General features: G+C 42.4%; 1 protein-coding gene across 1 annotated transcript in view; it reads left to right on the forward strand.

Moving 5' to 3' along the window:
• Positions 1-21,682: 21,682 nt before the first annotated feature.
• LOC142208963 (protein FAM240B-like) overlaps positions 21,683-27,990 on the forward strand; it is a 71,654-nt gene continuing 65,346 nt past the window's right edge. Inside the window, exon 1 of the mRNA XM_075277877.1 lies at positions 21,683-21,766. The gene's annotated coding sequence lies outside the window, so the exon portion shown is untranslated. The remainder of the gene's footprint in view (positions 21,767-27,990) is intronic.

A 27,990-nucleotide genomic window follows, 5' to 3' on the forward strand; every position in this document is an offset into this window, starting at 1 on the left:
CTCCATCTCCAGGTTGTGGGCGCTCAGTCTGTACCGGCTCAGGGTCTGTCTGTGTTTGGGGTGGCGTATTCTCTCCAGGTAGGTGGCCATGGTGTAGTCTCTTTGTAGTGACTGGTACACAGTGAGTTTCTTGGAGTTATTTATTGCGCTTCTCCATTCCTCGATGTACCGCTCTTTGTCTCTCTCAATGACTCCATTTATTTGAGCCTTGTTCAGGGCATGTTGGGGGTTTTGGCTTGGCAGATGGCTGATGCTTGGTTGGGGGGTATCAGTTTTTCTTGGGGCTCTGTGGCTTAGCCAGGCTTGGTGGTGGTAAGAGCCAGGACTGCTGCCCTGTATGTGAGTCCAAAATGATAGCGCCTTCTTCTGCATAGTGAGCCATAAGGGGAGTCTGCCCTGCAGGCCATGTTGGAGGTGCTGCAATGGACATGGAGGAGGTACTTGCAGAACTCCATGTGGAAGTTCTCTGTTGGGCTGGAATCCCACTTTGACTGGTCTGGGTAGGTCGCTGGGCCCCAAACCTCGCTGCCATAGAGAAGGATCGGGGAGATGACTGCGTCAAATATCTTCATGTGGTAATACTCCATGTGGTAATAGCTACTATTACCTTACTGATCTCCTATTGTGTGCACAGCAGCCTCTTCCACTTCTTCTTCAGGGGGCCCTGTGCACTGCACATGACATAATTGTGTTGAAACGTGTTGTCTGGCCTTATGAAGGCTTAAGGGTAAAGGGGAAGTGGAAGACTCTGTGGGCAGGAGATGGTATCAGTAAGTAAATAGCAGCTATTATCTGCTGGAGTAGCGGCCAAATCACTATATGGGAGGGAATTACTAAGGGAGTCTTTATAAGAGGGCCTTACTGTAGTGGGGGCAGCTCAGCAGGTGAAGCTCTGCTTTGGCTTTGCATCACAGGGATCTAGTAGGCTGGTGTTACAGTTCTGTCTATATATATATATATATATATATATATATATATATATATATATATAATGCAGACAGAACCTTTTAGACTGCAATTGATGGCAGTCGAGGTCCACAAGCCCCAGAAGGGCAGCCGTCTGCCTGAGCACAGCAGCAGAATGTACGCTGCAACACACTGTAACAGTTTGTCTCACAGGTATGAATTAGTGTGTACGGGCTGAAAGACAACTACCAGTTAACTGCACTGGGTAGCTGTGTATATGCAGTCTTAATGTGAACAGACTGCAGTCACTTTCCACCAGTTAATCTTCACTGGGAAACTGCACCTGTGTGTAGATGCTATTAAGTAAAGGCTGTCAGGGGTTAACCGTCACCCCAGGTCAGCAACACAAAAGTGCTCCACTACAGCTTGGAGCTACCGTGTCAATACACGGATGACAGGGTATTAGGAAAGACAGTTCAGTTAGCTTTCTGGTCCCTAACGGCAGTGCCCAGGTGGGGCCAAGGACTCCTATCCTAGATGCCTAAATCTGACAACCTGCCTCACTGGAACCTTGTCCTGACCTCCTGTCTCAAAGTTATTTAGTCAAAGTGTGAGCACCCAGCGGGCGTCGGCTCACTATAAAAAGGCAAGTCCCCGCCCACAGGGCGGTGGCCATAACTTCACTGAACGTGCTCAGTATGGGCAAAATGGGACTTAGTATCTGAGTGGCTCCAACAGGTCTGAGCATGCTCAGTAGGGAGAGAATGGGACGTAGTCTCTGAGAGCCTCCAAAAGATCTGAGCACGCTCAGTGGGGAAGAATGGGACTTAGCCTCTGAGCGCCTCCAAAAGGTCCAAGCATGCTCAGTAGGCAGAAAACTGGACTTAGACTCCACACATCCAACTACATGATGCCGAGAGCTGGGTTGACCTGCAGGTGGCGCTGTGCACTGGAAGGGAAACCTGCAGGACCCCATCCTAACAGCCAGGTAATGAAGTAGAATCAGAGGCAGAAGTCTGCCACCTGAACTTTCCGCAGGTCCTTACCCTTCCTTGACCCTCTGAGAACCACAACCCCCAGCAGCCCCAGATTCTCAGTACCTGCAGAGAGCTGAAGCCTATACCAGTGCCTGCTCTAGAGACAACATTTAACCCCTCAGATACCACAGTCAATGCCACCATTGAGTAATATATAAAATATAAGGGCTGACTTATCAAGAACAATGTTTTAGACATTATGGCGTTTATAATGAAGTGCGTACCTTGTCATAAATTGGGCGCATCCTTCAGGGTCCATGTGCTTAAACAGAACTACCCATCAACTCCTTGCTATAGAGTTCTGCCATCATTTATGCCAGAAAATTGACGTAAATGATGATAAATTTGACTGGGCCAGGAAAGTGGCTTTTTTATGGCCTGTATGCCAGTAGCAACAGGGTGCACCCATGGAATTAATTCCACTGGTCAGGCTCCAGACATCCCAGCCCAATACTGGGAAATAGTATACATGATACTGAAATCTTTAATGTGAACTGAAGATTTATCTGACGTAGAAGGATGATATTGTGGCCCTTTCATGCATTAAACAGGCACCACAGCCATGCAAATATAGGCACAGTGTAGTGGGGTGGGCTAAGGCAGGGGTGTTTTGGTCCAATATATCTTTTGGCGTGAGTTATAATGGAAATCTACGCCAGTTGATACCTAGCAGAGCTCTCCATTCTGATACACGGATGTGGGCCTGATTTATGAAGAGGCTGACACTTCTTCATATATCACCCGATGCCATCTGGGGACTTAATTTCGACTGGGGGACAATACACCAGGCTTAATCTGTACTTACATTATAGATGGGCCTATACAATGCTTGAAGGGAGAAGCAAGAAACTCAATATACTAACCAAAGCTAGTAATAAAAAGAAATGAATAGACACATTTTCACGTAGTCACAACACACAGAAGGGTTTTGAAATCAATACACAGGTTTATATGTGCACATTAAGCCCCTGTATTGATTGCAAATGCCCTCTGAGTTCTGTGCCTGTGTATCAAAGTAAATATCATAAGAGATTTAGCTGTCCTAAGATCTGATTACTCAAGATCACTGTTGTGCGGCTTATGAAAGTTTTATTCAGTTTTATTTCCAATGCTCATCATGCATTCCAATGGTGGACTTCTATATGTACCCACGATAAAATAGATGTTATTATTACATGACAAAAATAAATGCCTTGTTATGTACTACATTTCTGTAAACTAAAACCCACTGCAACATTCATATCTGCTCATCGATTGTTAGCCCATTCGCTTACAGTAAATGGTGCCCTAGAGCCTGAAAAATGCTTTGAAAATAATAAAGTATTGCTCAGCATTAACAAGCTTGTGTATAACAAATATTATGACTCCATAGCCCATTGACCTGTAACAGGCTCAATGATAGGACCTTTCTGAGAACCATGACCTATGGGTGTATTTATTAAAGGGGGACCTATTGCCACCCTTATCAAATCCAATTCTTTGTATGCTTCAGTAGGCACTAGAGATGAGCGAGTACTGTTCGGATCTGCCGATCCTAACAGCACGCTCCATAGAAATGAATGGATGCACCTGGTACTTCTGCTTTGATGGTGGCCAGCCGCTTAACCCCCCGCGTGCCGGCTACGTCCATTCATTTCTATGCGAGCGTGCTGTTCGGATCAGCTGATCCGAATAGTACTCGCTCATCTCTAGTAGGCACCACTCTACTGATTCTGATACAGTTAGATTTTTTTTAAATCTAGATCACCATTCCAAAGCAAGTAATACTGTTAGTTTCAGTATCCAGTATGCTAAATATGCATGGCCAAGGGATTTTTTTGCTTCAGCTGAGCACTACCTACCTGTCAGTAGAGAGGCTAATTAGACTATTAGGCTCCATTAATAAACATTAGCTCCTTGAACCCAATAAAACTGCTGAAAGGTTACAGTGGTCTTTTCAGGCTGGTGGTCCAACCTGAAGAAACATTAGTGCCAAGGTTCCTTTAGGTAGTCTTGGTGGTTTATGAAGATTTCCGGATATGTTCTTGGCATTGAAAACAATAGGATTAATTGTGCCATCCACATTGCCCCTTACAAAAAATAGTTTTAGATTTGGAATAACACCAATTGTAGCATATTGATATTTCTTGTGACCATGCTGTACGGTATCTTCTCCAGTTTCTATGTGCTTGTTGCTCATTGGAGAGTTCTTGTATAGCAGTGATAGACCGGATGATATTGTGGACCTTTCATACATTAAACATATACATGTATACATGTATACACTAAACGTAGCCCCTTCATGTTCTCACATTCTTGTTATACTTCTGGTTAAAATTCTAAAGTGATGGTTTTCAGAATTACTACAATCCACGTCAGCAAAATGTGCCTGTAAGTGCTGTAACCAAAGCAAAAACAATCTGTTCTGTTTGTACTTTATAGTTCTGTATTGGAAAAGCAAATATCACACTATAAAATAGCTGAAAATGCTGTCACGTAACTGTCAGACTATTTGTATGGTGTTTATATAAGATTAAACATGTTTCTTTTCAGTAGCTAGCTTAATGTTAAAGGACATCTATCATTGAAAGAGATACTTGTTTCAAAACAAAAGTTGATCCATGTTATGGAAGTTTATGTTATTTCTCTAATTTTACTTGTTTTTTTTTAATCTATATATAACACTAAACTGATTGCTTAGCAGCATTGTGAATTTGCTTTTTCTTCCTGAGCCCATGAATGGTTGTGTGTTACCTATACGAGGCTTCGGCAGTTTGTACCTTAGCAAATTTCATAGGCTGTAGCACACACATTTTCCACAGGGAAGGACAGAAATTCCTACTACAGTTATTGACGATGAACAGTTATAGTTATTATAACAATGGCATATAGTTATAATAAAGAATCTCACAGTTCGGCCTCTATAATTGTATACTTATGGTCTTGTGGAGGATGCCAGCTAGTACCTTGTACAATGGGATGAAACTTCCTTATCCAAAAGTTATATGCTAAACTTATGTGACAACTTTATACCTAATCATGATATGTTAATTATAATATTCGCGTGTTCCCTTGTATTGTATAACCACACCTAAAATGTATAAAAACCCTAACCATCCACTTTTAAATATGAGAATTCATATTGGTCACATAATTGCACCTTGAGACTGTGTGTGTATCTCTGAGCAGGCAATTGTACTAATTTGGACTTCAATATGGTGATACATAGAACGTATTGCGTTCACAGTTTCTTAGCTTATTCTGGAGAATATAGAGAGAAGGACAATCACAGTGTTCTCTCAGCAGGCAAAGATGTTAGTTGCTCAAAATGGTCATATGATGCAGTGGTGAAGAATCATGGAATAGCGTCCCATGGGGACACTCCGTATGGAATAATGTTGACCCATGTCGAAATGAAGAGCCACAAAATATGGAGCAGGTTCTATACCTGTCCGTAACTGTGGCTCTGTCAATTCATTTGAATGTATGGATCAGTGAAAACCACGGATGACAATCTAAACCAATCTGTGTGTCATCTGTGCCAATTTCATTGACCCGAAGACTGCAAATGGCGGTGTACATGAATCCTTAGAGTAGTCATACAATGAAGGAGAAAAGAACTGTAACTATCAAGTGACTGGGCAACCAATAAATGGTCTCATTGAATGTCAGAGCACTAGATGTGGCCACCTATGGCTAAAAGAGTGGGCTACCAAAAGAAAGGTCCCCTTGGTGATGATCATATGTTCTAATAGAATAGCCCTAATTGCATTTGAAAAAATTTTGGTCTTGTCCTAGAAAGACATAATGTTGCATGGTATATATAAAATACTCATTGACAAAAAAAAATGATGATAGCTTCATTCTCCAGGTCAGTATGATCATGTTGTTACAAGATTTATAAACCTTATTTCAAGTTTTAATAGTTTAACAAAAAATTCTAAATTTTGAAGAAAATATTTCTTTGAGTTGCCATATTTTGATACCCCAATTTTTTTTTATACTTCAGTGTACAGAGCTCTGTGAGGTGTCTTTTTCTGGGGGGACAATATATAGTTTTTACTGATACAATTTTGGGGAATGTATGAAGTTTTGATCACTGCACGTTTCTTTGGGAGGTGAATCGCCGAAAAAACAGCAATTTTATTTAGATTTTTTTCCGCTACAGCATTTATCATATGGTACAAATGTTTTTATGTTTTTATAGGTTTCCTTTTATTTTTTTAATGTGGTATGGGGAAAGGGGGATGGTTTAAACTTAAAAGCATTTATGCCTCCTCACAATATGCCCCTACAGTTACCCTGACAAAGTATGGCCCCACATTATAATGTTCCCCTCCAATTGCCCACACAAAATAAACTCCCTTTCCTGGTATGGCCACAGTATAATTCCAGGTAGCCCCATAGTATAATGTCCTCTTCAGTTGCCCCACATTTTAATGTCTCCCTAGAACTGCCCCAGCTTAATGTCCCCCTACAGTCTCCCTCACATTTTAATGTCCTCTTCCAGTTGCTGTTAGTTTAATACCCTTCTTCAGCTACCCCCACAGTTTATTGTCCCCTACAGCTGCCCGACAGTATAATGTTCCCCTCCAGCTGCACCACTGTTTAATGTCCCCCTTCATCTGCCCTACAGTTTAACGTCTTCCTCCATCTGCTCCAATTTAATCAGTTTAATTCACCCCTCCAGCTGATCCACAGTTTAATATCTAACTCCACGAGCCCCAAAGTTTAATATCTAACTCCTCCTGCCCTGACTCTATATAATGTCCTCCTCCAGTTTCTCCTAGTGTCCCCCACCAGCTGCCACCACAGTTTAATGTTCCCCTCCAGCTGCTCTACAGTTTAATGTCAGGGAGTGGAAGGCTCTGGACACAGAGGGGCATACTTCCTGCTGAGTGGGAAAGCACTCAGAATCCAGGATTGTCCAGCTGAATCCAGGATGATTGGGAGGTAGGACTGCTAGTGTTTTTGTAACATCTCTGCCTGTTCAGGTCACTGTGCCACCCTCGGCTCGCATGCGGCACGCAGGAGACATGTGCAGTTTAGTTCCTTGCTTAGAGTTTTTGGTTGCACTGTGTGAACATGGCTCTAGTTCTGTAATTGAATTTGCACCACACCCGTCTTCTGTCCTTGTCTGCCTCAGTCCATGAAGTAGTTAAATTTGGTCTTGCCCTGTGATTGACAGCCTGCCTTCCTATCAGGTCCAGGGTGGGTACATCCTCCCCTATTTAGTCTTGGCTCATTTTCACACTGGTGCCTGTTATTGCCTCGTGTTTGCTGGCTTTCTCTTGCTGTTAATTTTCTTGTATTCTTAATCCTGACCTTGGCTTTTCCTATTGACTATTCTTTTGGACTTCGATTTGGCTCTGAATTGCTTGACTGTTACCGAACCCTGGCTAGCTGACCTCCCTTGTTGTTGTTTGTCTTGTCTGTCACATATATAGGAAGGGATCGTCTCCAAGTTGCTGCCTATAAGGCTGGTCTTACACGACCGTAGTTTTACACTGTTGTGTAATTGCAGGTTTAAAATTGTGGACCATTTACAGTTCCATTGTTTTCTATGAGGCCTCTTACATCACCGTAGATTTTGTCCGTGGTGTGGTGCGCCGAAACCGTGGTCCGGACAGTATACCGCATGTCCTTAATGGCCGTGCTTTTATGGCACGGAAGGTCCAATAGAAGTCTATGGGCGCATGCATTTTTGCAGATACACACAACACATGTTCAGTGCGTATCCATAATTGCGGATGTCAACACTGCGACGCTGCTGGAACTACGTCAGCGCGCTGGAGAGAAGAAGAAGAAGATGACAGCCGAGGAGCAATTAGCTGCCAGACGTCAATAGGAGATGTCCCATCAATTCGTGGAACAGCTCCTGATCATGGTGCAGGTATGTAGGGGGGGGGGGGGGTTAGATACTGCCTACTAGGGAATGATTATTGCCAGGGGGGGTTAGTTACTGCCTACTAGGGAATGATTATTGCCAGGGGGGGTTAATTATTGACTACTAGGGAATGACTATTGCCAGGGGAGGTTAGTTGTTGGCTATTAGGGAATGATTATTGCCAGGAGGGTTAGTTATTGGCTATTAGGGAATGGCTATTGCTGGGGGGGTTAGTTATTGGCTATAAGGGAATGACTATTGCCGGGGGGGGGGGGGGTATTTAGTTATTGCCTACTGAGCGCGGGTCCTTAGTCACTGGAACATCCTTAACTTGGTCCAGTTTCGGTCCTATTCTGCATACATACACACCCGCAGGGTGTTAGGAACCCAGCAGCTCTACACACTCCAGAGAGGGGACCTCTGACAATCGTTCCCATTGCGAATATAGAGTTGTGTATTTACAACCCACAAAGTTGAGCCTATTACTGCACTTCACCAGTTTTGGATTTAACAATACTGCACTACGGGCTGCTCGGTGTCTTTCTTGCTTTTGTTTTTTGATACTATTCATTTCGAATAGCCGCTAATATTCGACTATTCAATCGAATATCGAACCCCATAATAGTTTATGGGGAAAAATGCTTCATTTTAAGGGAACCCACCATTCGACTCAGGAGGGTCACCAAGTCCACTATGACACCTCAGCAAATGATGCCAACACCTCTGCAATGCAACTGGGACAGCAGAGGAAGCATGCCTGGGGGCATCTAACAAGCCCAAGTCATAGTTTTACCCCACCATCACAGCCTATCAACTACACACTTTCCACACTCAAAAAAGCCTCTATCAAATTGGAAAAATACCTGGAAACCTTCTTTCTTCCCCAATTGGATGGACAGAAACCCAAATTCAAGCTAAAGACACATTAATAAGCATCCCTTTAAATCACGTTGCCCATGACAACCACAGATGGAATAGGCAATGGGAAATCCAACAGTACCCACCCTGAACTGTCATTGTGGATGTGTGTGTGATGTGGTAAGACCTTCCAAAATTCACTTTGATGGCCCTTAACGTGAGCCCTTCAAAATTAAGTTACAGGCCCTTAAGCTGAGCTACCATCAGAGATTGAGGCCCTTTAGGTGACTTCAGCCTCTTACCAGCAGAGTTTTAGGCCCTTAGAGTGAGTAGAATGACAACGTTATAACTCAACATACAAAAAGGTTTCCTCAATATACACAGCAGGCCTATAAGGCTAAACCAACTCTACACAGGGCCACATGAAAGAAGAAATGACCAATATATAAAAAATTTCATACAATTTATTGTTAAAAATACATAAATTGCGCAATTGGTTTACATCTGTGTAGTCACTGTTCCATCTTAATCTGCTCATCACAATAATAATATATTTTATGTATTTTGAACAATAAATTGTATGAAATTTTTTATATAGTGGTCATTTCTTCTTTCATGCGGCCCTGTGTAGAGTTGCCTTAGAGTGAGTAGAGCCTTGCACCATCAGAGTTTTGGGCCCTTGGAATGAGTAGAGCCGTTAAAAAGCAGTGTTTTTGACCCTTGCAGTGAGTAGAGCCTTGCACCGGCAGTGTTTTTGGCCCTTGGAGTGAGTTGAGCCTCTAACCAGCAGAGTTGGGGGGAATCAGGGTGGATTGAGCCTAGTAGGAGCACAATTGTGCAATGCTGACAGTGGAGGAGTATGAGGAGGAGGAGGAATTGTAGAGGGTGAGCACACACATGAAACTTCATGTCGGGGTGCTTGACACCGGTGGACATGAAAATGATGGGTCTATCCGGTGGCTGTTCAGTTTTATGAGCGTCAGCCGGTCAGCACTGCCAGCTGACAGCAGGTAGCGTTTATCCATAATTATGCCACCGACTGCGCTGAAGACCCTTTCCGAAAGCACGCTGGCAGCAGGGCAGGAAAGGACCTCCAATGCATACAGCGCAAGTTCCAGCCACAAATCCAATTTGGAGACCCAATAAGTATAGGGCGCAGAGGGATTGGAGAGGACAGGGCTGGTGTCGGCCAGGTACTCCTGCAACATGCACCTATACTTGTCCCTCCTATTGACACTACGCCCCTCAGTGGTGGTAGTTTGGCCACGGGGTGCCATTAACATGTCCCAGACCTTGTAGAGTGTGCCCCTGCCGGGTGTGGACCAGATGACAGTTGTTCGCCTGTTGGAGGAACTCTCCTGTGTGCCGCCAACGAGAGTTGATGGAAACATCTCCATCATATTCTGCACCAGTTGCTTGTGGCAATCACTGATGCGAGGGGGTCGAGGATTGCAAAAATCCAGTAGTCGTTGCTCTCCCGGATTTTGACAATGCGTTTGTCAGTTGAAAAGCACTCCAACATGTATTCAGCCATATGTGCCAGAGTGTTACTTGGCATCACTTGGCTGCCCCCACTAGAGTGGTCACTCTCCATTTCCTCCTCTTCCTCCCCCATTTCGCCCCAACCGCGCTGCAATAATGAGATGCAATGAACTTCCCCGCTAGCCTCCTGTGTGACAATGAGATCTGCCACTTCGTCATCCTCCTCGTCCTTCTCCCTCAATATACGCTGTGAAGCGGACAGGAGTGTGCCCTGACTATCCTGCTGGGATGGTTGTGCTCCTATGCCCGTCTCCTCAGCGTCCAATGCGTTATCCCTGATGGCAATGAGGGATTCATCACACACAGGAGCAGGATTGTGACACTGACGAGTGCATTGTCACAGCTGACCCTCATGGTTGACTCTTCAAAGACACGCAAGATCTCGCATAAGTCTGCTATCCATGGTCACTCATGGTGCAGAAACCGCAGGAGCTGACTCTGAGGAACTCTTGGGTGTTGGAGATGGTACTCCATCAAGGGTCTCTGCTGCTCACACACTCTACTCAACATGCGGTATGTTGAGTTCCAGCGTGTGGGGACATCACACATCAGCCGGTGTTCTGGCAGATGGTGGCATTGCTGGAGGCTTCGGAGGCTAGCAGCGGCTACTGTGAACTTGCGAAAGTGGGCGCACAAGCGCCGCACTTTCACCACTAGCTCAGGTACATTTGGGTACGTTTTTCAAAAACGTTGCACCACTAAATTGAACACGTGGGCCAGGCATGGAACAAGTTGGAGGTTGGCAAGCTCCAGAGCCGCTACCAGGTTGCGGCCGTTATCACACATGACCATGCCTGGGCCCAGGTGCAGCTACGAAAACCATGTTGCGGTCTCATCGAGGAGGGCATCCCTCACCTCGGAGGCAGTGTGCTGTCTCTCCCCCAAGTTGATGAGCTTCAGCACGGCCTGCTGACGTCTCCCCACGCCAGTGCTGCACCGTTTCCAGCAGGTAGCTGGGGTCGATGTGAGGAGGAGGAGGGTGGTGGTTCAGTGCCCCTGCCAGGAATGTTGCACGGGGAAATGAGGTAGACCGCCCCAGATTGTGACCCGGTCCCAGCCTCAACTATATTCACCCAGTGTGCCGTCAGTGACATGTAGCATCCCTGGTCACATGCACTTGTCCGCGCGTCAGTGGTCAAGTGGACCTTTGTGCAAATCGCGGAACTTAGGGCCCGCCTCATGTTGCGTGATACGTGCTGGTTGCAAGTCAGGGACGGCACAGCGGAAGAAGTAGTGACAGCTAGGGACGGCATAGCGAGGTGCTGCACTTGCCATCAGGTCACAGAAGGCCTGAGTTTCCACAAGCCGGAACGGCAACATCTCCTGGGCCAGGAGTTTGGAGATGTGCGCGTTTAAGGATTGTGCATGGGGGTGGGTAGCGCTGTATTTTTGCCTGCGTTCAAAAGTCTGGGAGATGGTGGGTTGCTGTGAAGAGGCACATGATGGTACAGGAGAAAGAGCTAAGGCAGGAGAAGGAGCTAAGGCAGGAGAAGGAGCTGTGGCAGGAAAAGGGGAGGATGAGGGAGAAGTCTCCAAAATGGTGGAGGCAGATGTGGAGGTTTCCTGGCTGCTGGTCTGGACTACAGCACCAGCACTGGCAACAGTGGGAGAGGCAGTGGCAGCAATGCCGGACGACGATTGTCACTGAGCCCAGTGCTTGCCTTCCAAATGTCAGCTCATGCCAATGGTTGTAAGGTTGCTCTTTTCAGAGCCCCTACTCAGTTATGAGTTGCAGAGTGTGCAAACCGCAGTATATTTGTCCGCCACACATACATTAAAAAAATTCCACACCACCGAAGACTGTGGCCTCGATATGGGAGTTTTTTTAGGCTGGCTACAAGAGGGAACATTTTGGGCCCTGCTGGCTGTGGCCTGGCTTTGGTGAAGCAGCTGTCCTCTGCCTCTGGACATGCCTCTACCTCTAGCCACCCTCTTTGGTGCTGCGCTTCCCTCCACATCTACACTGCTCTCCCCACTTGACATCCGCCCTGTCCAGGTCAGGTCAGTGTCATCGTCATCCACCACCTCTTCTTCCAATTCCTCTGATGGCTCCTCCTCCTCTTGCACACCGCACATGGCAACAGGCTGCCCTGATGGCAACTGTGTCTCGTCATCATCGTCACTGAGGGCCGATTGCTGGTCAACAACAACAACAGGAGATAATGGATGCTCCAGTGTTTGTGCATCAGTACACAGCAACTCATCAGTTACCTCTGGTGATTCAGGACGTGGTGAGACAGAGAGGGACAGTGAATGGACCCAAAAACAGCTCCTGGGAGGTGGGATAGGTGGGATTAGGTTGCTGTGATGATTGGGCATGTTGTGAGGAAGGAGGACCAAACTGTTGGGTAGGAGGAGGTGTTGAGGTAGAGGCTGACCGGCTGGTGGAGAATGTGCTGGAAGCATTGTCCGCCAGCCATTCTAACACCTCTTCCTGGTGCTCAGGCCTGGTTAGAGTTGTACCCTGCACCCTACTTAATGTGGCCATCAAGCCGGAGACTGTGGGGAAGCGCAATGCTTGCTGCCGCAGAGCAGTAGGCACAGTAGACGCTGTTGGTTGAGCGCAACCTTGCTCCACATCTGCATTTCCACGCCCTCGTACTCGTACCCTTGCGCTAGCCTTACGCATTTTTGGATGTATACTAATGCTTTTTTTATGGTCTATACACCCCTGAGAAAAGCTGTTTGTCACGTATATAGCAAGAAGTAACTGCTGTGGCTTCCTGCTATTTTTTGGGGGACACCCCTGAGAAAAGCTGTTTGTCACGTATATAGCAAGAAGTAACTGCTGTGGATTCCTGCTATTTTTTGGGGGACACCCCTGAGAAAAGCTGTTTGTCACGTATATAGCAAGAAGTAACTGCAGTGGATTCCTGCTATTTTTTGGGGGACACCCCTGAGAAAAGCTGTTTGTCACGTATATAGCAAGAAGTAACTGCTGTGGATTCCTGCTATTTTGTGTGGGGACACCCCTAATAAAAGCTGTTTGTCACGTATATAGCAAGAAGTAACTGCTGTGGATTCCTGCTATTTTTTTGGGGGACACCCCTAACAAAAGCTGGTGTGCACATATATAGCAACAAGTAACTATTCTGTATCCCTGATTTCCACCGTCCGTGGAAAGCTGGACTGCTGTCCCTGCAGTGTATAGCTCTGAGAAGAGCTGTTGTTCTTCAGTTTTTCCCTGCCTATCTGAAGCTAATGCCTATCTAGCCCTCAGTAGATATGTTTCTCTCCCTATCTATGACCGCAAAAATGGCGGCGGCCGTTCTTATAAATGGGAGGTCACATGTTTTCGGCAGCCAATGGGTTTTGTCAATTTTTTCACTGCCTCTGTTGTCGTAGTTCCTGTCCCACCTCCCCTGCACAGTTATTGCAAAAAACACACCAGGGAAGGTGGTAGGGGATACAAATTTTTACTGTGTATGCCGCGTGGTATTCGATTGGGAACGAATACCTCGAACGGCCTGATATTCGATCAAATACCTATTCAATTGAACGGTGTTCGCTCATCTCTAGTCGTAATCAAAAAAATTAGCAATATGTACATTATTTACAATATTTTACAGGAACACCCATTGCTATGGGATAAACGGTGTGAGAATTATCTTGACAAAATCAGTAAAGACCGCGCCTAGGAGGAAATATGCAAAACACTTCACCCTGATGAATGGAATAATGCATCAACTGTAAAACGAAAAAAATTACGTAAGTATGAAAGGAAAACACTACAAAATCAACAAACTATTTACATTTTCATAAAAGGTGATTAAATATAAAGTTTTAAAATTTTTATTTCAGTTGATGATATCAAGACTCTGTGGAACACTTGCCGAGACCAGTTTCGGTGCAAATTAAATGCCCAAAAGGGGAAGAGTGGAGCCGGTCGCTGGACTAAAAAAACGTACATGTACACCCAACAATTGATGTTTTTGAAAGATGTGATGGACATTGGAGAGTGAGTATATATTTTATATACTGTACAGTGAAATTGTTTAGTTTGGCAGTAAAAAATACTTAAACATTCTTTATGTTTTTGCAGAACTCTTGACAATCTGGAAGGTGATGTTGAGGAGCTTGAGGACCAAGGCACACTTGAATGTTCTCAAGTTTCTTCACCATCACAAACCCCTTCATCGCCAAGTCTGGTAGAGCCCCCGAGTCCAACAAGAATAACTGGTCGTGGCAAGAAAAGAAAACTTGCTGCAGGGACAGGCATGGATTCACGTTCCATGCTGGTTGCACAAGTCCTGTCGTTCATGCAAAGATGCAGTGAATGGAGTGCCAATGAACATTTCGGCATGATGGTGGCAAGGCACATGGAGAAGGTCCTTCCTGAACAGCAGCTCTTGTGCCAGTCCACAATCATAAGCATTCTAAACTAGTTCCAGGGTGAGCAGGATTCTAAACATCTTGCCAGTCTTATACAATCTGTTCCCATGCCACCCTAACAACAGTTTAGGCCATTTGAACCATCACAGCACCAGTATTTCCAGGAAGGTGGGTTGTACTGCAGTCAAGGTCAATATCAACAGCAAGGTGTACAGTACCAGGCTTGTCATCAGGGGCAAGGGCATGTTAGACAACAAGTTGACACTCGGGCACCCAGTAGTCATACAACTGGCTCCTATACCCAAGAACTGTTCACCTTGTGAAATGTTATCGTGTAAAAAAGTTGTAAATTTTTTTTATCTATACTAAAAAATATTACTCCAGTGGTCTGAGGGGCAGTCAACTGGCACCGCATGTAGGCTATATTGGATGACATGTCAATAGATGCAACTGTGTACAGTGTGGGCAAGAATGATAAGGTGACACACAGCATTGGATACAATAAACATACACCTATGCTAGTATGGTTGAAATGTCAAAGTACATGCAAATACATAACATATCGATACAAGCTATGGCATATGGGTTGAAAATGACACACGAAAATTGGGACAAAACAAAGGTATCTGGGGTGATATGAGCAATTATCAAAGGGTTATTTACCTGAGCGTCCACCGTAAATGGATCCATCATGCACAGAAGTCGCCAGACCGCTGAACAAGAGCAGAACACGATCGCCGAACTGTCATAGCAACACAGAAGAATTGAGCATGGGTTGTAACTATGAAGTGACATTTTTTTTTGGCAGGGGGTGTGCGTTGTTTTTTGCGGATCCGCAGAAAAATGAATACACACGGTGACATGCGAATCCACTTTGCGGTTGGGCACGGTCATCTGCGGAATGTGTTTTTTTTAGTGAAATTGTTGCTGCAGATCTGCAAATTGCGGACCGTAAAAACCACTACGGTCGTGTAAGACCAGCCTTACATAGGATACGGCCTGGCAAGAGGAAGGGGCAGTGGGGGGCTTCAGCTTAGGACTCACCGTCTCTTGTGCCCCTTCCTCCAACTACTGGGGAATTGTCATCTATGCAATTTCCTAACAGTATTTATAGATAGTTATCAATCTTGTAGGGGCCACAAAACATTTTTTCTCACATTGCATTCCACTTTTTAAAACTTCATTAAATATATTAAAAATTAGTGCAAACTAATCCTCCCCCTATTATATTCCAAGACGCTGTTTCATTGTCTACACCACATTTTTTTAAATATGTTGTGCTTCTAATTGTTGTTTTGCTGTGACAGAGCTGTGACCCCATCTCTACCTCTTTCCCCACTAGTCCCCCCTATCTTCTACACTCCTGCACATCTCCCTCCTCCACCCTTATGATGTTGTCTAAACTGTACTGTTCATTCTTGCTATTGTTACCACTTTTGTAAACTGTTTGAAAAATTTATAAAACTTTGAATTGAAAATAACAGTAGTGAAAACTATATTGTAGTTCATATTTTATATTGAATGGTTCAAGATCTAATTTCATCAGGATCATTCAGCACCCTTTTGCTTTTAGTTCCCTGAAAATTGATTATATTAAATTTGCTAATATGTTGAAATAAATGTTTAGCGTTACTCAGGCTGTAAATTTACAAATCCATCAATACAACCTCTCTGTTTTCTGAAGCAAAACAGAAATCCCATGGACAATTAGCATCAGGATGCTCTCCCTAGACAAATTATATATCATTTATTGGTAAATTAATTAGACATCTTAATGATATTAGTCATTAGATGAGCATCTAACCCTTTCCTGGTATTTGCCATTACTACCATGTGGGGAGTTTGACTATTCGAACAGTAAAGAGTCCTTTCCTATATATGCCTGAAATATCTTTCCTCCACACAGAATGGATATTCCATTGTCCTCCTTACATTTGTAAACCATCAACTACATAATAACATAAATGCTTCTCATCAGTGTATAAGGCCTTGAATACTTGAATCTTAGTGAAAATTGAATTGCAGAATACGATCAATAAAAAGTCAATTCATGTGTCCTTTATACTTTTGGTTTGATCTTGGTTTAGGACAGGAAGTCTACAGAATGTCTATAGTCTATATCTCTTTGTGATTGGGTTTCAAACCACTAAAATTCCAAATCAATCTACCAATATTTGTCAAGTTCACTGCAAATTGTGTGATATCTACAGGAGGGAATATAGAGGAATGGGAACGCTTGACACAAATCCAAAAAGAATCATTATTCTGTTGCTAAATCATGCCCCATGCCTATTCTAGGACAGGGGCATGCCTCCTGTGATGACTAGTCTTTTTTATACATTACTTATTACTCTAACATGCAAGGCCTTGGGCAAAAATGGTCTTTTTTATCGAATTTCTTCTTTGCTGTAAGGTGTGGTGTATGTGGGAGAACCACAGTGGCATGCAGTTATCAGCAGACCTTCGCATAAGCTCTCAGGACTACTCTGCTTTCCGCTACGCTATTACATCTAAGCTCTACATTAGCCATGTTCCAGGCAGGCAAAGGTGTGATCATGATAGAGGGTTCTTCACCGAAGTCACAAGTGCTAGGAACATGTAGGACTTGTAGGTGCCATCAACGTGCTAACACAAATGATACTTTCTGGCTTGGGCACCAAAGGCTCTCCTCACAAGCTGACCTCATCATTGTTACCATGATGACCACGTAAAAACTCTTGAACATAAACTAGGCACAGAAGAATGAGTATCGGCGGGGCCTCAGAGAGTAGACATAGAAGGCAACATAAAAAAGTCACTATTAGAGATGAGCGAACACTAAAATGTTCGAGGTTCGAAATCCGATTCGAACAGCCGCTCACTGTTTGACTGTTCAAACGGGTTTCGAAACCCATTATAGTCTATGGGGGGAAATGCTCATTTCAGGGGTACGCAACATTTGATCAATTCTACTCACCAAGTTCATGAGTGAGGGTCGGGCTGGATTCTTCCCCCCGCGTCCTCTTCCGGCCTTGAATTCACTCTGCTAGGCATCGGGCCTAAGCAGAGCCGACAGCGCATGCCTGCGCCCGCACGGACATGCGCTGTCGGCTCTGCCCAGGCCTGATGCCTAGGCAGAGTGAATTCAGAGCCGGAAGACGCCACGGGGAAGCTGCATGGAGAAGACTTCTAAAGGTAAGAGAAGAACCAGCATTGATTGGCCGACTGTATAGCATTCTGCCAATCAACGCTGGTTCTGCATCGAATCTTAACTTCGAACAGCTAGTAGTATTCGATCGAGTACGAGTATTTCAAATACTGTAGTATTCGATCGAACACCTACTCAATCGAGTACTACTCACTCATCTCTAGTCACTATCAATGATGGGAAGGGAAAACCCTAGAAACCAATCTATCCAATATCTAGCTCTCTAGGACAAACACAGCCAAAGTTATGTCAAAGTGAAAAGTGACATTATTATACTCTGGGGTCTCTTCACAGAATAATAGGAGGAGGCCCAGGGGAGGTGTAAAAAATAAAACATTTATACTCATCTTCCATGAGATTTTTGCCTCCTTGTGACATACGGCACTCTCCTGATGAAGCCCGATGCTTTGAAGAGAGACCATAGTATAAAGCAGCGGTCATTTTCGTTCGTCCAAGATGAATCTCCATGTTCGGTTTTGTGAAAAACAAACCATTTGGAATATTCAGGTGGAACATTGCTCAGTATGAACTGATTCGCTCATCTCTAGTCTTAACCCATGATAATCACCTCACTTCCAGAAACTTCCAGTCTCTCATGCTGCTCTTGTTCTTCAGAATGATCTCTGTGCAAAGCTTTAATAGGGTTCTATAAGGTCACCTCAAGGAAGCCCATTACAATATCAGGCTAATATCTTGTTCCCCCTTTATATCCTGTAGCTGTCTCCACATTCTTTTTGCCTTTTAATATATCCATCCACAGCATTAAACTGAGTTGCGTATACAGTGTACAGGCTCACTTTGTATATATATATATATATATATATATATATATATATATATATATATATACAGTGCCTACAAGTAGTATTCAACCCCCTGCAGATTTAGCAGGTTTGATAAGATGCAAATAAGTTAGAGCCTTCAAACTTCAAACGAGCAGGATTTATTAACAGATGCATAAATCTTACAAACCAAAAAGTTATGTTGCTCAGTTAAATTTTAATAAATTTTAAACATAAAAGTGTGGGTCAATTATTATTCAACCCCTAGGTTTAATATTTTGTGGAATAACCCTTGTTTGCAATTACAGCTAATAATCGTCTTTTATAAGACCTGATCAGGCCGGCACAGGTCTCTGGAGTTATCTTGGCCCACTCCTCCATGCAGATCTTCTCCAAGTTATCTAGGTTCTTTGGGTGTCTCATGTGGACTTTAATCTTGAGCTCCTTCCACAAGTTTTCAATTGGGTTAAGGTCAGGAGACTGACTAGGCCACTGCAACACCTTGATTTTTTCCCTCTTGAACCAGGCCTTGGTTTTCTTGGCTGTGTGCTTTGCGTTGTTGTCTTGTTGGAAGATGAAATGACGACCCATCTTAAGATCCTTGATGGAGGAGCGGAGGTTCTTGGCCAAAATCTCCAGGTAGGCCGTGCTATCCATCTTCCCATGGATGTGGACCAGATGGGCAGGCCACTTGGCTGAGAAGCAGCCCCACAGCATGATGCTGCCACCACCATGCTTGATTGTAGGGATGGTATTCTTGGGGTCGTATGCAGTGCCATCCAGTCTCCAAACGTCACGTGTGTGGTTGGCACCAAAGATCTTGATCTTGGTCTCATCAGACCAGAGAACCTTGAACCAGTCTGTCTCAGAGTCCTCCAAGTGATCATGAGCAAACTGTAGACGAGCCTTGACATGACGCTTTGAAAGTAAAGGTACCTTACGGGCTCGTCTGGAACGGAGACCATTGCGGTGGAGTACGTTACTTATGGTATTGACTGAAACCAATGTCCCCACTGCCATGAGATCTTCCCGGAGCTCCTTCCTTGTTGTCCTTGGGTTAGCCTTGACTCTTCGGACAAGCCTGGCCTCGGCACGGGAGGAAACTTTCAAAGGCTGTCCAGGCCGTGGAAGGCTAACAGTAGTTCCATAAGCCTTCCACTTCCGGATGATGCTCCCAACAGTGGAGACGGGTAGGCCCAACTCCTTGGAAAGGGTTTTGTACCCCTTGCCAGCCTTGTGACCCTCCACGATCTTGTCTCTGATGGCCTTGGAATGCTCCTTTGTCTTTCCCATGTTGACCATGTATGAGTGCTGTTCACAAGTTTGGGAAGGGTCTTAAATAGTCAGAAAAGGCTGGAAAAAGAGATAATTAATCCAAACATGTCAAGCTCATTGTTCTTTGTGCCTGAACTACTTCTTAATACTTTAGGGGAACCAAACAGAATTCTGGTGGTTTGAGGGGTTGAATAATAAATGACCCTCTGAATAAACTTTTCACAATTTAAAAAAAATTTAAACAAAGAAATAACATTCTTTTTTGCTGCAGTGCATTTCACACTTCCAGGCTGATCTACAGTCCAAATGTCACAATGCCAAGTTAATTCCGAATGTGTAAACCTGCTAAATCTTCAGGGGGTTGAATACTACTTGTAGGCACTGTATATATGTATATATATATATATATATATATATATATATATATATATATATATATTCATTTAAACTAGCTTGTTGATACTTGTTGGCTCAATAGTACAACAAAAACTCTTGTTCTTATTGTAGTACATTGTATCTGATAGAAATTGTATGTCATTGTGCCCCGTAACTTATACTCGTACAAAGATTAGGGCAATATTGACATAGTAGTATCTATCTACAGATGTGTCTTTCATAGAGCCTCATGGCTCAACATATCACAAGATACCTGGAGCAAAAGAACCAGCTTTAAAAAAAAAAAAAAATGATGTAACATAATTTTATAATACACTATGTCCGGTGCTCTCAGCGAAATGAATACAGCATTGGCGCATCTGCATTCACATACATTCTCAATGGGAGATAAACAAAAATGCTCTCAGGATTGGTGAAGGACCCACCAATCAGCAATTAATCCTCTATCTTATGAATATAATGGATAAATAATTTTTGCAACATAACCCCTTTAAGGTGCCGCTGGGACGGGGAGCTTTGCCTATAACTTGCTGTGTGGTATGCATATCTTTGGTAGTCAAACCGACTGTACTTTATTGTGTAAACATGATACAAATAAAATTAATTTTAAAGTAGGCATTTGCACATTTTAAACATTACACCTGAATGAACATAATTGTCTTAATTATGTAAAACGTGCACAATATTATTATTTATCATCTTTTGTCATAGAAATTGAATTTCTGCCTATATGGAAGAATCCAATGTTTATCTGTCTGATTAATTGGAGCGTTATAATTATTTGCAATCAGAACAGCAAAACAATGTTCTTTTGATGACTAGAAAATAGTCTTCTATCTGAAGAACAAAACTAATGACCCTCTCCAAAGAGTCTGCTCACTATGTAATTGATAAAAACGAAGACACAAAATCTCTCTCCTGGCTTTTCTTGGTTGTTGCATTGGCCATCTAACCTTTTAAGCTTATTAAACATTCCACACTACAACACTTCTGTTAATTTAGTCATTGTCAGTCTCACTCAAGCAAATATATTTTGACACAGGTCATTAACGTTGCTGTTTCCTGTGGACAAGATGGTTTGTTGTGTGATAATGAAGAATGCATCTCTAGATTAACAGTTCTGAAGAACAACATATTTTCTGATGTCACATGTAATACAATAGCCGACTGTGATCGGACAACATTCCAGGCTTTCTTCTTATTGCGGGATCACGTTGCAAAAGATTTCACGCCCTACACAAAATGAAGTCAAAAAACGTTGCTATGTTTTTTAAGAGGACGAGGCTTATGCTAAGTGCTGTTAAATTTGTCTCATTAAAGCATACTAGATCTATGTTTACACAGTGCATGCTTTATGGAAAACACAAAAGTGTCTGCAATAGGATAGTCAAGTAACTCTAACGGACATGGAATAAAGAGATCATGCAGGTATTTGCGATGTGATTCCAAGTACTGCCATTGATATCTCTGTATATAACTTCCAATAGGTCCAACAAACTGAGCCTATTCCAAAGGCAGAAGAGCGAAATAAAGGTAACACTTTGCCGCTGCTCAGGTGACTCTCAAGTGACCCTTTACTTTAAAGGTAAGAAAAGTTATTGTAATGAATAATATTACAGTTTTGTTTTCTAAGTGGATATGAATACCACCAACATTCATAAAATAATATCTAGACTAGTCTGTTCTGTTTTATCAAATTTGATCAGTGGAGGTTGAATAGCATCTAGAATTAGTAAAAATATTCAAGAGGAACCTAAAAAGAACCATGACAAACCGAAATATATACAATATGTGTATAAATGATACCAAGTTTGGAATATGATGTCTCTTTATGAAATTAGAAAGCTACAATCATGATCATTATTTTTTTGTTTGTTAGTTTTGCTATTTTATGCTCTCTCTATATCTATAACGAGAATACATATTTTTAAGAATATAATATATATATATATATATATATATATATATATATATATATATATACACATAATCTTATATTAGGCTAAATTCCTTGCTATAGTCTTGTAAAATTAGAGGCAAATTTGTAAAAATTGGAGAATTTGTGTGCCTGTCTTTGCTTCTAAGATCGCTCTAATGTGTTTATGTTTTAATCAAAAATTGTAATTAGCTTGAGCGCTTAAAGCATATTTCTTTCAACAAAATCAATTGCCAGAGAGCTCGGTTTTGATTTTTTTGCATACAGAAAGTGAGAATTCATCAAGAAAATATTGAGCAGTTAGTATTGGATTAGTGACTCCGTGATCTGCTCCTTTGTGACTTTGGGTGATAATGAAACTTTCTATAGGACAGAACATGATGACATGCTAACATTTTATCAAATTCCCAAAGCTGATGCCTTGTAAATGAAGATATTTCTTTACTCAGTCAATAGATTAAACGCAAATTTTTCATAAGACTTGTTTTAAAAACTCCCTTACATCTTAAGTTATTGGAAAGACTGTCATTGTTATTTCATGTCTTGCTTGTCTCTGTTTATGTGTATCCCATCATTTTACAATTACAGTAAGTGCAAGAAAAGTCCTAGAAACCAATGGTTATATTGTCAATCTAACAATGCTGTTAAAATACGTTACAGAAAAACAAGCAGTAACCATTAAGCCTCGTAAATGAAGCCAGAATGTCTTATATAAAAGTCGGTCCTGACATCCTCCGCACCAGCGCACTGGCAGCCTAATTCATGATGAGGCTGCATCCACCCAACGCCTTTGGTGCTCATCCCCGGGGCTGCTGTACATTTTGCTGTCACTTTTGTGAAAATTCCATTTGCGACTATTTTAGTTGCAAGTCACATTAGTCGCAAATCACGGATCAAAAAATGGCATAACAGTTATGATGAATCCCTCAAGGTGATTTATATAATATAGTATAATGTGCTTTTTCAGTATTTTCTGCATGCATTTTGGTAATGATTCACTATCATCAAAGCATAGAAAACTGTGATAGCAGCAAAAAAGTAAAGGTGTATCCATTCTGCAAATTTACAGTATGTATTATTTTACGCCATGACTTCTTTGGTATAACACTCCCTCTTCCACTCCAAATCCTAATGTATAAGTAGGGCAGTTTTAACACATTGGTGGGTCCAGTGCAAAGGTTTCAGAAGTGCCCCCCCCCCCCCATCACCACCACTTAGAGATACCCGACCTGTACAAATTATAATGCCCCCACATAGTATTATGCCTCGCTAGTGGCCTCATACAATATAATTCCGCTCAATGGCTCAGTGACCTCCCAACTTTCAAAGAACAAAAAGAGGGATAGAATATGCTGTGTGCCATGCACAATGCAGCAGATTTAGTACCTCTCACTTCCACTTTGATTCCGCCCATTCATTTTTGTGCCCACACATAGTATAACACCCCTAAAGTCACCCTAAGATAGTATGTCCCCACATTAATAATAATAATAATAATAATAATAATATAATAAATTATATTTATAAAGCACCAACATATTCCGCAGCGCTGTACAATTTGTAGGGTTCAAATACAGACAAAAAGATACATTACAAAGAAATAGTCATTTCACACAATGGGACTGAGGGCCCTGCTCACAAGAGCTTACAATCTATGAGGTAGAGGTGGTGACACAAGAGGTAGCAGGGGCGGCATCAGAGGTAGCATTGCTTATACTGGGGTCAGACAATGTTGTAATAGAGGTGACTGTCATTACAGAAACATAAAACTGTATGAGCCTTCACCAGTCGTGTCCTTTAACATGTGGATGGTGCTTGGACATATAAAGTTAGTCAGAAACGGCGTCATATCATGTGGGGTAATGTAGGAGCTGGAACAGAGAAGGGTTAATTTTAGGGATTCTAATTCCAGTACGGAAGGGTTTACATTTGTAATTGTGATAGGCCTGTCTGAAAAGATTTGTCTTTAGTTTGCACTTGAAGCTGTAGAAATTGGGAGTTAATCTGATTGTCCGGTGCATTATTATGTCTTTCCAGTTGCCCTCACAGCATAATGCCCTCACAGCATAATGCCCTGTCCATTTGCTTCAAAGCATAATGCCCCCTCCAAGTACACCCAAAGTTTAATGTCACAATTTTGCAACCCTGACAGTTTAATGCGTCCTCCAGCTACCCCTACAGTTTAATGTCTCCCTCCAGCTACCTCCACAGTTTAATGCCCCCCTTAAGCTACCCCCAGTTTAATGTCCCCCTCCAGCTGCCTCCAAAGCTTTAAGTCCCCCTAAAGTTACCTCCACAATATTATGTCCCTATCCTACCAAACAAACATAAAAAGTACTAATACTTACCTCTCCTCGCTCCCCTGCTGTCTCTGGTCAAGAGTCTTCAAGAAGTTGCAGGTACCATATAACACCACATTACGCCTGCAGCTCCCGGAAAAGAGACAGGATGAATGGTGATCCAGGGAGTTTTGGCCCCCACTTCACCATCCTTAGGACACTGATGAATTGAAGTTGGGGCAGTCTGGACCCACTACCTGGAATAACACTACCTGTGACAGCAAATGCAGGACTGTTCCACTGTCCCATAGGGCTTGGTGCAAGTGCCCTATAGTTAAAGCAGCCCTGCCTGTAAGATATTTGCCTATGGATACACCATAAGTGTCTGTAAACTGCATATTTTTAGCAAGTTCATGTATTTTCAACAATCTACAATCTACGGCTAGTGTCACCACCTTATTCAATGACTTTTGTCAGGAACATAGAAAATAATACTTTTATGGCTACTTAATATAAGCAAAGCCAGAGGTAAGTTGTAGTCACTCATTTCCATTAGAACAGACATGGTAACTTGGCACGTATGTATATATATGTATTATATCTATGTGTATCTATATTAAGATTGATAAATTGACAGAAATAAAAATAAGTGTCAAATGAGCTTTTGAAGGACAACTACAATCTTAGATTTCCCCAGAAAGATATTAACTCGACTTGGCCAAGCCAGCCTGTTACTTCTAGGGAAGATGATCAGTTGGAGGCATGGATTTCACAAGATCTCTGAAGGTGTTTTGTGGTATCTGGCACCATGATGTTAGCAGCAATTTAAGTGCTACAACTTGTGGGTTAGATCTACATTAATCATATTTATCTTAACATAAACTATTTCCACTAGGACATTGCCAAGAGCATGACACTGCCCCTGCTGGTGTATCTCTGGTCCATCCTGGACCATTCCCAGGTCACCAATACACACATCCAGCCATTAACATGATGTGATTCATCAGACCACATCACCATCTTCTATGGCTCCAGATTTTGATTTTCTCAAATCTCTTTGTATTTAGTTTATTCACAGGTTACAAAAAAATACATTAACATTTGTGCTAAGTTTATCCACATTACATCTTTTGTGTCTACAGCTGAAGAAAAAAAATATAAAGAGCTAATTTTTCCAGTCTAGCTATCTGGGTAGCCTTTTTGGTCCTGTAAGATTTTGATGGTCACGTGTCCTTTGTAAGTGCTTTCGATGGTAGACAGTGGTCAGCATGGGCACTCAGACTAATCTGCAACTACACAGCCACATATGCAGCAAATTACAGTGCACTGGGTTTTATTTTTCCTTCCAAATTAATTTTTATTAGTAATTTTATCACAACAAAAAACATAAAAAGGAATCCACATTAACCCAGAAGGCCTTAAGCTAAGTTCACACAGAGTTTTTGGTCAGGGTTTTGGCAGAAATCCGTCTCCAAACCCTGAACCAAAAAACTCCTCATCATTCAAAGTATAAAAAAACGCTTCTGAGTCTTTTCCGCTAGCGACAAAAAAGAAGCAAGATGTCCATTCTTTTTGAAGTCGTGAGTGTTTTCCGGCTCACGGCTTTAATGCAAGTCAGTGTGAGACGGTTTTTCCTGCTCGTGATTTTTTGGTCAAAAACCTGATCAGGAAACGCCAGTCATTTTTTTAAAAATATAATTTATGACCACATCCCAAGAGGAAATGGATCAGGAAACTCCTCGAAAGACGCCTCAAAAAAACGCTTCAGGAAACGTCTCATGCGTTTTTTGGTCCGGTATTGACAATGCCAAAACCCTGACCAAAAAATTCCATGTGAACTTACCCTTACAGAGCCCTTTGACGGAAAAACTTGAGAGCTGTATGATTCCAAACTATAATTCCTCTGGATTAAAGATTTTCTGTTCTGTCGGAAGTTGAATGGTACAAATTTTGCAAGCCACAAGATCAGAGGTAGAGCTGAGTATTAACAGCAAAGACTTGGACGACCTGATCCTCCTGGCTTCATTGTTCAAAGAAGGCCAGAGAGGATTAGAGACTTCCCCCTTTAGGGATTTAAAGCCAATATTAAATTTGATGCCACTAATAAAGAATAATACCAAATATTGACATCTTTCTATATATGTTGACATCTGAGATAAGAGATACCAAGACGTACCTTCCTTTACAGTGTATCCTATCCTTATCCAAGTTTAAAACTTTAAGATCACTGGAAACAGAGAAAGAAATTGTCATTGAACCATCAGATAAGGGGTGAAATCTTGTAATCCTGCATACTCCTAGCTATAAGCAGATGTGCTTGACTATGAAAAGGCCTATAGAAGATTAACTGCAGATCCCAGTATGGAATATATAAGAGAACTTCGCGAGGTCTGTTGGAGAGAGCTATCCAGAAAGGCCAAATCAGTAAGGCAAAGAGGGACTTTATGATTCCAAAGTTCCCCCAGATTCCAACATTTAATAGCCTGCCAGAGATACACAGACTACTTCCAAGATGGACAGGCCAATTGTGTAGGGGATAGGTAATATCACCCAGAATTGCAGTCAGTGTTTAGGCCAGATCTTAAGAGGCTTTGTGAGGAGTCTCCCATCATATCCCAGAGACAGTATGGATAAACTAAGGAAATTGAAGGGTCTGTTTCTTGGGGAAACTATACTTTGGCCGACATTAGATGAGGAAGCTGTCTATTTGTTAATCCCACATGATAAAGGGATCAAAGTGGTGGCATTCTTGCTCAAAACTAGGGGTACCCATTGCTTTTCAGATAATGAGTTAATTCTTGAACTACTCCTATTTGTACTAACACATAGCTAGTTTTTATTTGGCAACCGATTCTACCACCAGTTACTTTCTGGCTAGGTATATTGATGGCATTATGATCTTCTGTGGGCAACAGGGGGAGGCAGGAAAGAATTTTTTCATTACCTCAAACAAAAATGATATATGGTTATTCCTCACATTTGAAATTCAGGATAACAAAATCTGTTTCATGGATCTCACTATTAAGAAACTACAAAAGAATGATTTTGAAACTGACCTATTTAGTTAAAAAACAGCTTATTAAGATGAGAGAGTTACCATCCATTACTGCTCAGAAGTGGGATCCCCAAGGGCCACTATGTACAGCTAGATGAAATTGTGCATCTATGAAGGGCTTTGAAAGGGAAGACACCCAGCTGAGACATCAATTTAAAGAATAGGGTTACCCTGATGATGCATTTCGGAAGGCATATCAGAGAGTTGTTACCACTTAGCAGTATGTTTTGACTCTTCTGTCCGAAATTTGTATCTACATGGATGGAATATAGTAAAAGTTTTTATCTGCATTGGTAAGTGCCAAATAAATAAAAGGGTACAACTCATTTACTTTATCTCACCAATGTAAGGGATGGTGGTAGAAAGTTCTCTGACTTTGAGGTTTCCACCATGTTATCAAGGTCTCACGGGTTCCTTACAGGGATTCTACCACTAAACACATTTTTTCTAACTACCACGTCAGAATAGCCTTAAGAAAGGCTATTTGTCTCTTACCTTTAGACGTGGTCTCCACGGCGCCTTTCCTTAGAAATACCGGT

This window comes from Leptodactylus fuscus, chromosome 1, assembly GCF_031893055.1.
Source record: "Leptodactylus fuscus isolate aLepFus1 chromosome 1, aLepFus1.hap2, whole genome shotgun sequence".
Taxonomy (NCBI): Eukaryota; Metazoa; Chordata; class Amphibia; order Anura; family Leptodactylidae; genus Leptodactylus; species Leptodactylus fuscus.